The 12,331-nt window shown below is 45.8% G+C and overlaps 5 non-coding genes across 5 annotated transcripts; all 5 read left to right on the top strand.

Moving 5' to 3' along the window:
* The first annotated feature begins 1,695 nt into the window (after positions 1-1,695).
* LOC130351464 (U2 spliceosomal RNA) lies at positions 1,696-1,886 on the top strand. Its single transcript, XR_008888162.1, has one exon. It is a non-coding gene; the product is annotated as a U2 spliceosomal RNA (small nuclear RNA).
* A 2,099-nt stretch (positions 1,887-3,985) lies between these two features.
* On the top strand, positions 3,986-4,176 carry LOC130351463 (U2 spliceosomal RNA). Its single transcript, XR_008888161.1, has one exon. It is a non-coding gene; the product is annotated as a U2 spliceosomal RNA (small nuclear RNA).
* A 2,104-nt stretch (positions 4,177-6,280) lies between these two features.
* Positions 6,281-6,471, top strand: LOC130351462 (U2 spliceosomal RNA). The gene has a single exon (XR_008888160.1). It is a non-coding gene; the product is annotated as a U2 spliceosomal RNA (small nuclear RNA).
* A 2,085-nt stretch (positions 6,472-8,556) lies between these two features.
* On the top strand, positions 8,557-8,747 carry LOC130351459 (U2 spliceosomal RNA). Its single transcript, XR_008888158.1, has one exon. It is a non-coding gene; the product is annotated as a U2 spliceosomal RNA (small nuclear RNA).
* A 2,098-nt stretch (positions 8,748-10,845) lies between these two features.
* On the top strand, positions 10,846-11,036 carry LOC130351458 (U2 spliceosomal RNA). The gene has a single exon (XR_008888157.1). It is a non-coding gene; the product is annotated as a U2 spliceosomal RNA (small nuclear RNA).
* The last annotated feature ends 1,295 nt before the right edge of the window (positions 11,037-12,331 follow it).

The following is a 12,331-nucleotide window of genomic DNA, read 5'->3' as shown; positions in this document are numbered from 1 at the left end:
GAACGTGATGGACATATGTCTTTTTTCGACCGTACTAACTATGTAACTATGTAACATAACATGGGGGGGGGGGGGGGGGGGTCTCCTGGCTGTTCACACAGGTGTGTCATTGCTGTACATTGACCATGCATTGCTTCTGTGGTATTGCAAAGGCAAAGACAAATGCTTCCAGCCATCCATTGCACTAATGGATTGGTCATCAGCTGGCTGTCTATGTCCCGCATCAATATAGACCAAAGTACAGAGGGTTAGGCTATGCTATTGTGCACCTACCTGATGCATCAGAAGGTGCGAGGCCCTTGCTAAATTCTGTGCACAGACTTTGAGATCTATGCTTTAGACTGTATCTAAACCTGCTCCAACATGGACTGACATTCTGGCCTACTTTCAGCCGATGCGACTTGTCTGTCGCTGAACAGTCGCTTTTTATGTATTCAGCACCTATGTATAATGTTGTAAAAATGCTCTAGAAGCTAAAGTCGCAGAAATGTCACACATATTTGGCCTGCAACTTTCTGTGCGACAAATTCAGACAGGAAAAATCAGTATAAATCCTTAGAAAATTATCCCCCAGTGTCTCCATCTGCTGGCGGTATTGAATAAGCATTGCTGCACTGATGGGGTATGCATTAGACGAAAAAAAAGAAGAAAAAGAAGAATAATACGCCCAGAAAAGAGGCGAAAAGGAGAAAAACGTAAAAAAACGTGAAAAAAAAGTAAGAGGAAGAGAAGGGAAAAAAAAAGGTGGAAATGGGTTTAAAAGTGATTTCGGCGGAGAAATATATATATATATATATATATATATATATATATATATATATATGCGCACACACACACATAGATATAAACGTATTCTCCGTTGAGATATTGCAGCCGCTGCTGTGTCCAGGCCCAGGAGCCTTAGCACTGTGCTGTGATGTCACTCAATACCACTGACATCACTAGGTGTAAACAACATCTCTCCTTTGCTGTGTATGTGACTATGGAGCTGTTTGGTGATGTCGTCTATTACGGCCTTCATAGAAGCAACAGGAGATTGTTGCATCCATCTTGAACCCTCAGAACTACAGTGCTATGATGTCACTCACTTCCACAGGCCTTGCAGAGTGTAAACAACAACAACCCAGCTTTGTTGTGTATGTAACCAAAGGGATTTGTGATGTCACCTAGAACCTTCACAGCAGCGACAGCTTTATGAGGAGCATCAGCACTGCTCTGCCTGAGCAGAACCATCACCGCCATAGGTTGTCAAATAACCCGGATTTAACCCACACAGGTAAGTCCAATGGGGTGCAGGCATGTCCTCTATGCTTACAGCTTCCCGTGGGTGTTGGTTTGATACCGTTTGGGGACAGCCAAGGAGGCATCTGCAGGCAACAAAGGTAGGTGTGTGCTTGTGTGTGTGTTTCCTATGCAGATCCTAAGCCCAGTGTCACATGCAAGTAGGAGGAGTAAGAAGGGTTCCTGGCAAATCCGGGTTATGGATTGCATTTAAAAAGGCCCCGTGGGAGTGCAATGGGCCCCTGTCTTGCTGCTTAGCAATAATGGTATGGGTTTAGGTTCTGCTGTGTGTACTGGTGGTTGACTGCCCCCCAGCCCAGAGTGTGCATGGAAAATTGTCTGGCAGCCTCCCTGACAGCAAGCAGTGATAGTGCCCATGAAGGGGACCTTGTTGGGCCCGCCCCTTTCACGGTTATCGCTTCTCGGCCTTTTGGCTAAGATCAAGTGTAGTATCTGTTCTTATCAGTTTAATATCTGATACGTCCCCTATCTGGGGACCATATATTAAATGGATTTTTGAGAACGGGGGCCGATTTCGAAGCTTGCTTCCGTCGCCCTATGCATTGACCCGATATGGCAGTATCTTCGGGTACAGTGCACCACCCCCTTACAGGGTTAAAAAGAAAGATTCCTACTTTCATTGCTACCTGCTTGCTGGCTAGCCAGCTAGCCAGCCCTGTGGGCCTTGCTGCTGCTGCAGCCAAAAAACAAAAGGTGGTGCTGCTGCTGCTTCTGCTGCTTCTGCTTCTGCTTGTGTCTGGCCCCTGTTGGAGCGTCCAGGCACAGGACTTCTGCTGCTGCTGACTAAATGGCCTCCTTAATTGGATCATTTGAGTAGCCAGCACACCTGTGCAGGTAGGGCATGACATGATAGGCAGCTGCCTTGATAGCGGGTGGGTGCTGAATGTTCCTAATTGACAAAATAAGATTAATGCTTATGAAGAAATATAAAATCTCATCCCTTCCCCAATATCGCGCCACACCCCTACCCCTTAATTCCCTGGTTGAACGTGATGGACATATGTCTTTTTTCGACCGTACTAACTATGTAACTATGTAACATAACATGGGGGGGGGGGGGGGGGGTCTCCTGGCTGTTCACACAGGTGTGTCATTGCTGTACATTGACCATGCATTGCTTCTGTGGTATTGCAAAGGCAAAGACAAATGCTTCCAGCCATCCATTGCACTAATGGATTGGTCATCAGCTGGCTGTCTATGTCCCGCATCAATATAGACCAAAGTACAGAGGGTTAGGCTATGCTATTGTGCACCTACCTGATGCATCAGAAGGTGCGAGGCCCTTGCTAAATTCTGTGCACAGACTTTGAGATCTATGCTTTAGACTGTATCTAAACCTGCTCCAACATGGACTGACATTCTGGCCTACTTTCAGCCGATGCGACTTGTCTGTCGCTGAACAGTCGCTTTTTATGTATTCAGCACCTATGTATAATGTTGTAAAAATGCTCTAGAAGCTAAAGTCGCAGAAATGTCACACATATTTGGCCTGCAACTTTCTGTGCGACAAATTCAGACAGGAAAAATCAGTATAAATCCTTAGAAAATTATCCCCCAGTGTCTCCATCTGCTGGCGGTATTGAATAAGCATTGCTGCACTGATGGGGTATGCATTAGACGAAAAAAAAGAAGAAAAAGAAGAATAATACGCCCAGAAAAGAGGCGAAAAGGAGAAAAACGTAAAAAAACGTGAAAAAAAAGTAAGAGGAAGAGAAGGGAAAAAAAGGTGGAAATGGGTTTAAAAGTGATTTCGGCGGAGAAATATATATATATATATATATATATATATATATATATATATATATATATATGCGCACACACACACATAGATATAAACGTATTCTCCGTTGAGATATTGCAGCCGCTGCTGTGTCCAGGCCCAGGAGCCTTAGCACTGTGCTGTGATGTCACTCAATACCACTGACATCACTAGGTGTAAACAACATCTCTCCTTTGCTGTGTATGTGACTATGGAGCTGTTTGGTGATGTCGTCTATTACGGCCTTCATAGAAGCAACAGGAGATTGTTGCATCCATCTTGAACCCTCAGAACTACAGTGCTATGATGTCACTCACTTCCACAGGCCTTGCAGAGTGTAAACAACAACAACCCAGCTTTGTTGTGTATGTAACCAAAGGGATTTGTGATGTCACCTAGAACCTTCACAGCAGCGACAGCTTTATGAGGAGCATCAGCACTGCTCTGCCTGAGCAGAACCATCACCGCCATAGGTTGTCAAATAACCCGGATTTAACCCACACAGGTAAGTCCAATGGGGTGCAGGCATGTCCTCTATGCTTACAGCTTCCCGTGGGTGTTGGTTTGATACCGTTTGGGGACAGCCAAGGAGGCATCTGCAGGCAACAAAGGTAGGTGTGTGCTTGTGTGTGTGTTTCCTATGCAGATCCTAAGCCCAGTGTCACATGCAAGTAGGAGGAGTAAGAAGGGTTCCTGGCAAATCCGGGTTATGGATTGCATTTAAAAAGGCCCCGTGGGAGTGCAATGGGCCCCTGTCTTGCTGCTTAGCAATAATGGTATGGGTTTAGGTTCTGCTGTGTGTACTGGTGGTTGACTGCCCCCCAGCCCAGAGTGTGCATGGAAAATTGTCTGGCAGCCTCCCTGACAGCAAGCAGTGATAGTGCCCATGAAGGGGACCTTGTTGGGCCCGCCCCTTTCACGGTTATCGCTTCTCGGCCTTTTGGCTAAGATCAAGTGTAGTATCTGTTCTTATCAGTTTAATATCTGATACGTCCCCTATCTGGGGACCATATATTAAATGGATTTTTGAGAACGGGGGCCGATTTCGAAGCTTGCTTCCGTCGCCCTATGCATTGACCCGATATGGCAGTATCTTCGGGTACAGTGCACCACCCCCTTACAGGGTTAAAAAGAAAGATTCCTACTTTCATTGCTACCTGCTTGCTGGCTAGCCAGCTAGCCAGCCCTGTGGGCCTTGCTGCTGCTGCAGCCAAAAAACAAAAGGTGGTGCTGCTGCTGCTTCTGCTGCTTCTGCTTCTGCTTGTGTCTGGCCCCTGTTGGAGCGTCCAGGCACAGGACTTCTGCTGCTGCTGACTAAATGGCCTCCTTAATTGGATCATTTGAGTAGCCAGCACACCTGTGCAGGTAGGGCATGACATGATAGGCAGCTGCCTTGATAGCGGGTGGGTGCTGAATGTTCCTAATTGACAAAATAAGATTAATGCTTATGAAGAAATATAAAATCTCATCCCTTCCCCAATATCGCGCCACACCCCTACCCCTTAATTCCCTGGTTGAACGTGATGGACATATGTCTTTTTTCGACCGTACTAACTATGTAACTATGTAACATAACATGGGGGGGGGGGGGGGGGGGGGGTCTCCTGGCTGTTCACACAGGTGTGTCATTGCTGTACATTGACCATGCATTGCTTCTGTGGTATTGCAAAGGCAAAGACAAATGCTTCCAGCCATCCATTGCACTAATGGATTGGTCATCAGCTGGCTGTCTATGTCCCGCATCAATATAGACCAAAGTACAGAGGGTTAGGCTATGCTATTGTGCACCTACCTGATGCATCAGAAGGTGCGAGGCCCTTGCTAAATTCTGTGCACAGACTTTGAGATCTATGCTTTAGACTGTATCTAAACCTGCTCCAACATGGACTGACATTCTGGCCTACTTTCAGCCGATGCGACTTGTCTGTCGCTGAACAGTCGCTTTTTATGTATTCAGCACCTATGTATAATGTTGTAAAAATGCTCTAGAAGCTAAAGTCGCAGAAATGTCACACATATTTGGCCTGCAACTTTCTGTGCGACAAATTCAGACAGGAAAAATCAGTATAAATCCTTAGAAAATTATCCCCCAGTGTCTCCATCTGCTGGCGGTATTGAATAAGCATTGCTGCACTGATGGGGTATGCATTAGACGAAAAAAAAGAAGAAAAAGAAGAATAATACGCCCAGAAAAGAGGCGAAAAGGAGAAAAACGTAAAAAAACGTGAAAAAAAAGTAAGAGGAAGAGAAGGGAAAAAAAGGTGGAAATGGGTTTAAAAGTGATTTTGGCGGAGAAAAAAAAAAAAAAAATATATATATATATATATATATATATATATATATATATGCGCACACACACACATAGATATAAACGTATTCTCCGTTGAGATATTGCAGCCGCTGCTGTGTCCAGGCCCAGGAGCCTTAGCACTGTGCTGTGATGTCACTCAATACCACTGACATCACTAGGTGTAAACAACATCTCTCCTTTGCTGTGTATGTGACTATGGAGCTGTTTGGTGATGTCGTCTATTACGGCCTTCATAGAAGCAACAGGAGATTGTCGCATCCATCTTGAACCCTCAGAACTACAGTGCTATGATGTCACTCACTTCCACAGGCCTTGCAGAGTGTAAACAACAACAACCCAGCTTTGTTGTGTATGTAACCAAAGGGATTTGTGATGTCACCTAGAACCTTCACAGCAGCGACAGCTTTATGAGGAGCATCAGCACTGCTCTGCCTGAGCAGAACCATCACCGCCATAGGTTGTCAAATAACCCGGATTTAACCCACACAGGTAAGTCCAATGGGGTGCAGGCATGTCCTCTATGCTTACAGCTTCCCGTGGGTGTTGGTTTGATACCGTTTGGGGACAGCCAAGGAGGCATCTGCAGGCAACAAAGGTAGGTGTGTGCTTGTGTGTGTGTTTCCTATGCAGATCCTAAGCCCAGTGTCACATGCAAGTAGGAGGAGTAAGAAGGGTTCCTGGCAAATCCGGGTTATGGATTGCATTTAAAAAGGCCCCGTGGGAGTGCAATGGGCCCCTGTCTTGCTGCTTAGCAATAATGGTATGGGTTTAGGTTCTGCTGTGTGTACTGGTGGTTGACTGCCCCCCAGCCCAGAGTGTGCATGGAAAATTGTCTGGCAGCCTCCCTGACAGCAAGCAGTGATAGTGCCCATGAAGGGGACCTTGTTGGGCCCGCCCCTTTCACGGTTATCGCTTCTCGGCCTTTTGGCTAAGATCAAGTGTAGTATCTGTTCTTATCAGTTTAATATCTGATACGTCCCCTATCTGGGGACCATATATTAAATGGATTTTTGAGAACGGGGGCCGATTTCGAAGCTTGCTTCCGTCGCCCTATGCATTGACCCGATATGGCAGTATCTTCGGGTACAGTGCACCACCCCCTTACAGGGTTAAAAAGAAAGATTCCTACTTTCATTGCTACCTGCTTGCTGGCTAGCCAGCTAGCCAGCCCTGTGGGCCTTGCTGCTGCTGCAGCCAAAAAACAAAAGGTGGTGCTGCTGCTGCTTCTGCTTCTGCTTGTGTCTGGCCCCTGTTGGAGCGTCCAGGCACAGGACTTCTGCTGCTGCTGACTAAATGGCCTCCTTAATTGGATCATTTGAGTAGCCAGCACACCTGTGCAGGTAGGGCATGACATGATAGGCAGCTGCCTTGATAGCGGGTGGGTGCTGAATGTTCCTAATTGACAAAATAAGATTAATGCTTATGAAGAAATATAAAATCTCATCCCTTCCCCAATATCGCGCCACACCCCTACCCCTTAATTCCCTGGTTGAACGTGATGGACATATGTCTTTTTTCGACCGTACTAACTATGTAACTATGTAACATAACATGGGGGGGGGGGGGGGGTCTCCTGGCTGTTCACACAGGTGTGTCATTGCTGTACATTGACCATGCATTGCTTCTGTGGTATTGCAAAGGCAAAGACAAATGCTTCCAGCCATCCATTGCACTAATGGATTGGTCATCAGCTGGCTGTCTATGTCCCGCATCAATATAGACCAAAGTACAGAGGGTTAGGCTATGCTATTGTGCACCTACCTGATGCATCAGAAGGTGCGAGGCCCTTGCTAAATTCTGTGCACAGACTTTGAGATCTATGCTTTAGACTGTATCTAAACCTGCTCCAACATGGACTGACATTCTGGCCTACTTTCAGCCGATGCGACTTGTCTGTCGCTGAACAGTCGCTTTTTATGTATTCAGCACCTATGTATAATGTTGTAAAAATGCTCTAGAAGCTAAAGTCGCAGAAATGTCACACATATTTGGCCTGCAACTTTCTGTGCGACAAATTCAGACAGGAAAAATCAGTATAAATCCTTAGAAAATTATCCCCCAGTGTCTCCATCTGCTGGCGGTATTGAATAAGCATTGCTGCACTGATGGGGTATGCATTAGACGAAAAAAAAGAAGAAAAAGAAGAATAATACGCCCAGAAAAGAGGCGAAAAGGAGAAAAACGTAAAAAAACGTGAAAAAAAAGTAAGAGGAAGAGAAGGGAAAAAAAAGGTGGAAATGGGTTTAAAAGTGATTTCGGCGGAGAAATATATATATATATATATATATATATATATATATATATATATATATGCGCACACACACACATAGATATAAACGTATTCTCCGTTGAGATATTGCAGCCGCTGCTGTGTCCAGGCCCAGGAGCCTTAGCACTGTGCTGTGATGTCACTCAATACCACTGACATCACTAGGTGTAAACAACATCTCTCCTTTGCTGTGTATGTGACTATGGAGCTGTTTGGTGATGTCGTCTATTACGGCCTTCATAGAAGCAACAGGAGATTGTTGCATCCATCTTGAACCCTCAGAACTACAGTGCTATGATGTCACTCACTTCCACAGGCCTTGCAGAGTGTAAACAACAACAACCCAGCTTTGTTGTGTATGTAACCAAAGGGATTTGTGATGTCACCTAGAACCTTCACAGCAGCGACAGCTTTATGAGGAGCATCAGCACTGCTCTGCCTGAGCAGAACCATCACCGCCATAGGTTGTCAAATAACCCGGATTTAACCCACACAGGTAAGTCCAATGGGGTGCAGGCATGTCCTCTATGCTTACAGCTTCCCGTGGGTGTTGGTTTGATACCGTTTGGGGACAGCCAAGGAGGCATCTGCAGGCAACAAAGGTAGGTGTGTGCTTGTGTGTGTGTTTCCTATGCAGATCCTAAGCCCAGTGTCACATGCAAGTAGGAGGAGTAAGAAGGGTTCCTGGCAAATCCGGGTTATGGATTGCATTTAAAAAGGCCCCGTGGGAGTGCAATGGGCCCCTGTCTTGCTGCTTAGCAATAATGGTATGGGTTTAGGTTCTGCTGTGTGTACTGGTGGTTGACTGCCCCCCAGCCCAGAGTGTGCATGGAAAATTGTCTGGCAGCCTCCCTGACAGCAAGCAGTGATAGTGCCCATGAAGGGGACCTTGTTGGGCCCGCCCCTTTCACGGTTATCGCTTCTCGGCCTTTTGGCTAAGATCAAGTGTAGTATCTGTTCTTATCAGTTTAATATCTGATACGTCCCCTATCTGGGGACCATATATTAAATGGATTTTTGAGAACGGGGGCCGATTTCGAAGCTTGCTTCCGTCGCCCTATGCATTGACCCGATATGGCAGTATCTTCGGGTACAGTGCACCACCCCCTTACAGGGTTAAAAAGAAAGATTCCTACTTTCATTGCTACCTGCTTGCTGGCTAGCCAGCTAGCCAGCCCTGTGGGCCTTGCTGCTGCTGCAGCCAAAAAACAAAAGGTGGTGCTGCTGCTGCTTCTGCTGCTTCTGCTTCTGCTTGTGTCTGGCCCCTGTTGGAGCGTCCAGGCACAGGACTTCTGCTGCTGCTGACTAAATGGCCTCCTTAATTGGATCATTTGAGTAGCCAGCACACCTGTGCAGGTAGGGCATGACATGATAGGCAGCTGCCTTGATAGCGGGTGGGTGCTGAATGTTCCTAATTGACAAAATAAGATTAATGCTTATGAAGAAATATAAAATCTCATCCCTTCCCCAATATCGCGCCACACCCCTACCCCTTAATTCCCTGGTTGAACGTGATGGACATATGTCTTTTTTCGACCGTACTAACTATGTAACTATGTAACATAACATGGGGGGGGGGGGGGGGGGGGGTCTCCTGGCTGTTCACACAGGTGTGTCATTGCTGTACATTGACCATGCATTGCTTCTGTGGTATTGCAAAGGCAAAGACAAATGCTTCCAGCCATCCATTGCACTAATGGATTGGTCATCAGCTGGCTGTCTATGTCCCGCATCAATATAGACCAAAGTACAGAGGGTTAGGCTATGCTATTGTGCACCTACCTGATGCATCAGAAGGTGCGAGGCCCTTGCTAAATTCTGTGCACAGACTTTGAGATCTATGCTTTAGACTGTATCTAAACCTGCTCCAACATGGACTGACATTCTGGCCTACTTTCAGCCGATGCGACTTGTCTGTCGCTGAACAGTCGCTTTTTATGTATTCAGCACCTATGTATAATGTTGTAAAAATGCTCTAGAAGCTAAAGTCGCAGAAATGTCACACATATTTGGCCTGCAACTTTCTGTGCGACAAATTCAGACAGGAAAAATCAGTATAAATCCTTAGAAAATTATCCCCCAGTGTCTCCATCTGCTGGCGGTATTGAATAAGCATTGCTGCACTGATGGGGTATGCATTAGACGAAAAAAAAGAAGAAAAAGAAGAATAATACGCCCAGAAAAGAGGCGAAAAGGAGAAAAACGTAAAAAAACGTGAAAAAAAAGTAAGAGGAAGAGAAGGGAAAAAAAGGTGGAAATGGGTTTAAAAGTGATTTCGGCGGAGAAATATATATATATATATATATATATATATATATATATATATATATATGCGCACACACACACATAGATATAAACGTATTCTCCGTTGAGATATTGCAGCCGCTGCTGTGTCCAGGCCCAGGAGCCTTAGCACTGTGCTGTGATGTCACTCAATACCACTGACATCACTAGGTGTAAACAACATCTCTCCTTTGCTGTGTATGTGACTATGGAGCTGTTTGGTGATGTCGTCTATTACGGCCTTCATAGAAGCAACAGGAGATTGTTGCATCCATCTTGAACCCTCAGAACTACAGTGCTATGATGTCACTCACTTCCACAGGCCTTGCAGAGTGTAAACAACAACAACCCAGCTTTGTTGTGTATGTAACCAAAGGGATTTGTGATGTCACCTAGAACCTTCACAGCAGCGACAGCTTTATGAGGAGCATCAGCACTGCTCTGCCTGAGCAGAACCATCACCGCCATAGGTTGTCAAATAACCCGGATTTAACCCACACAGGTAAGTCCAATGGGGTGCAGGCATGTCCTCTATGCTTACAGCTTCCCGTGGGTGTTGGTTTGATACCGTTTGGGGACAGCCAAGGAGGCATCTGCAGGCAACAAAGGTAGGTGTGTGCTTGTGTGTGTGTTTCCTATGCAGATCCTAAGCCCAGTGTCACATGCAAGTAGGAGGAGTAAGAAGGGTTCCTGGCAAATCCGGGTTATGGATTGCATTTAAAAAGGCCCCGTGGGAGTGCAATGGGCCCCTGTCTTGCTGCTTAGCAATAATGGTATGGGTTTAGGTTCTGCTGTGTGTACTGGTGGTTGACTGCCCCCCAGCCCAGAGTGTGCATGGAAAATTGTCTGGCAGCCTCCCTGACAGCAAGCAGTGATAGTGCCCATGAAGGGGACCTTGTTGGGCCCGCCCCTTTCACGGTTATCGCTTCTCGGCCTTTTGGCTAAGATCAAGTGTAGTATCTGTTCTTATCAGTTTAATATCTGATACGTCCCCTATCTGGGGACCATATATTAAATGGATTTTTGAGAACGGGGGCCGATTTCGAAGCTTGCTTCCGTCGCCCTATGCATTGACCCGATATGGCAGTATCTTCGGGTACAGTGCACCACCCCCTTACAGGGTTAAAAAGAAAGATTCCTACTTTCATTGCTACCTGCTTGCTGGCTAGCCAGCTAGCCAGCCCTGTGGGCCTTGCTGCTGCTGCAGCCAAAAAACAAAAGGTGGTGCTGCTGCTGCTTCTGCTGCTTCTGCTTCTGCTTGTGTCTGGCCCCTGTTGGAGCGTCCAGGCACAGGACTTCTGCTGCTGCTGACTAAATGGCCTCCTTAATTGGATCATTTGAGTAGCCAGCACACCTGTGCAGGTAGGGCATGACATGATAGGCAGCTGCCTTGATAGCGGGTGGGTGCTGAATGTTCCTAATTGACAAAATAAGATTAATGCTTATGAAGAAATATAAAATCTCATCCCTTCCCCAATATCGCGCCACACCCCTACCCCTTAATTCCCTGGTTGAACGTGATGGACATATGTCTTTTTTCGACCGTACTAACTATGTAACTATGTAACATAACATGGGGGGGGGGTCTCCTGGCTGTTCACACAGGTGTGTCATTGCTGTACATTGACCATGCATTGCTTCTGTGGTATTGCAAAGGCAAAGACAAATGCTTCCAGCCATCCATTGCACTAATGGATTGGTCATCAGCTGGCTGTCTATGTCCCGCATCAATATAGACCAAAGTACAGAGGGTTAGGCTATGCTATTGTGCACCTACCTGATGCATCAGAAGGTGCGAGGCCCTTGCTAAATTCTGTGCACAGACTTTGAGATCTATGCTTTAGACTGTATCTAAACCTGCTCCAACATGGACTGACATTCTGGCCTACTTTCAGCCGATGCGACTTGTCTGTCGCTGAACAGTCGCTTTTTATGTATTCAGCACCTATGTATAATGTTGTAAAAATGCTCTAGAAGCTAAAGTCGCAGAAATGTCACACATATTTGGCCTGCAACTTTCTGTGCGACAAATTCAGACAGGAAAAATCAGTATAAATCCTTAGAAAATTATCCCCCAGTGTCTCCATCTGCTGGCGGTATTGAATAAGCATTGCTGCACTGATGGGGTATGCATTAGACGAAAAAAAAGAAGAAAAAGAAGAATAATACGCCCAGAAAAGAGGCGAAAAGGAGAAAAACGTAAAAAAACGTGAAAAAAAAGTAAGAGGAAGAGAAGGGAAAAAAAGGTGGAAATGGGTTTAAAAGTGATTTCGGCGGAGAAATATATATATATATATATATATATATATATATATATATATATATATGCGCACACACACACATAGATATAAACGTATTCTCCGTTGAGATATTGCAGCCGCTGCTGTGTCCAGGCCCAGGAGCCTTA

The sequence above is a fragment of the Hyla sarda genome, unplaced genomic scaffold, assembly GCF_029499605.1.
Source record: "Hyla sarda isolate aHylSar1 unplaced genomic scaffold, aHylSar1.hap1 scaffold_978, whole genome shotgun sequence".
Lineage (NCBI taxonomy): Eukaryota > Metazoa > Chordata > Amphibia > Anura > Hylidae > Hyla > Hyla sarda.
The sequence above is the reverse complement of the archived record's forward strand: the minus strand, read 5'-3'. Positions and strand labels throughout refer to the sequence as shown.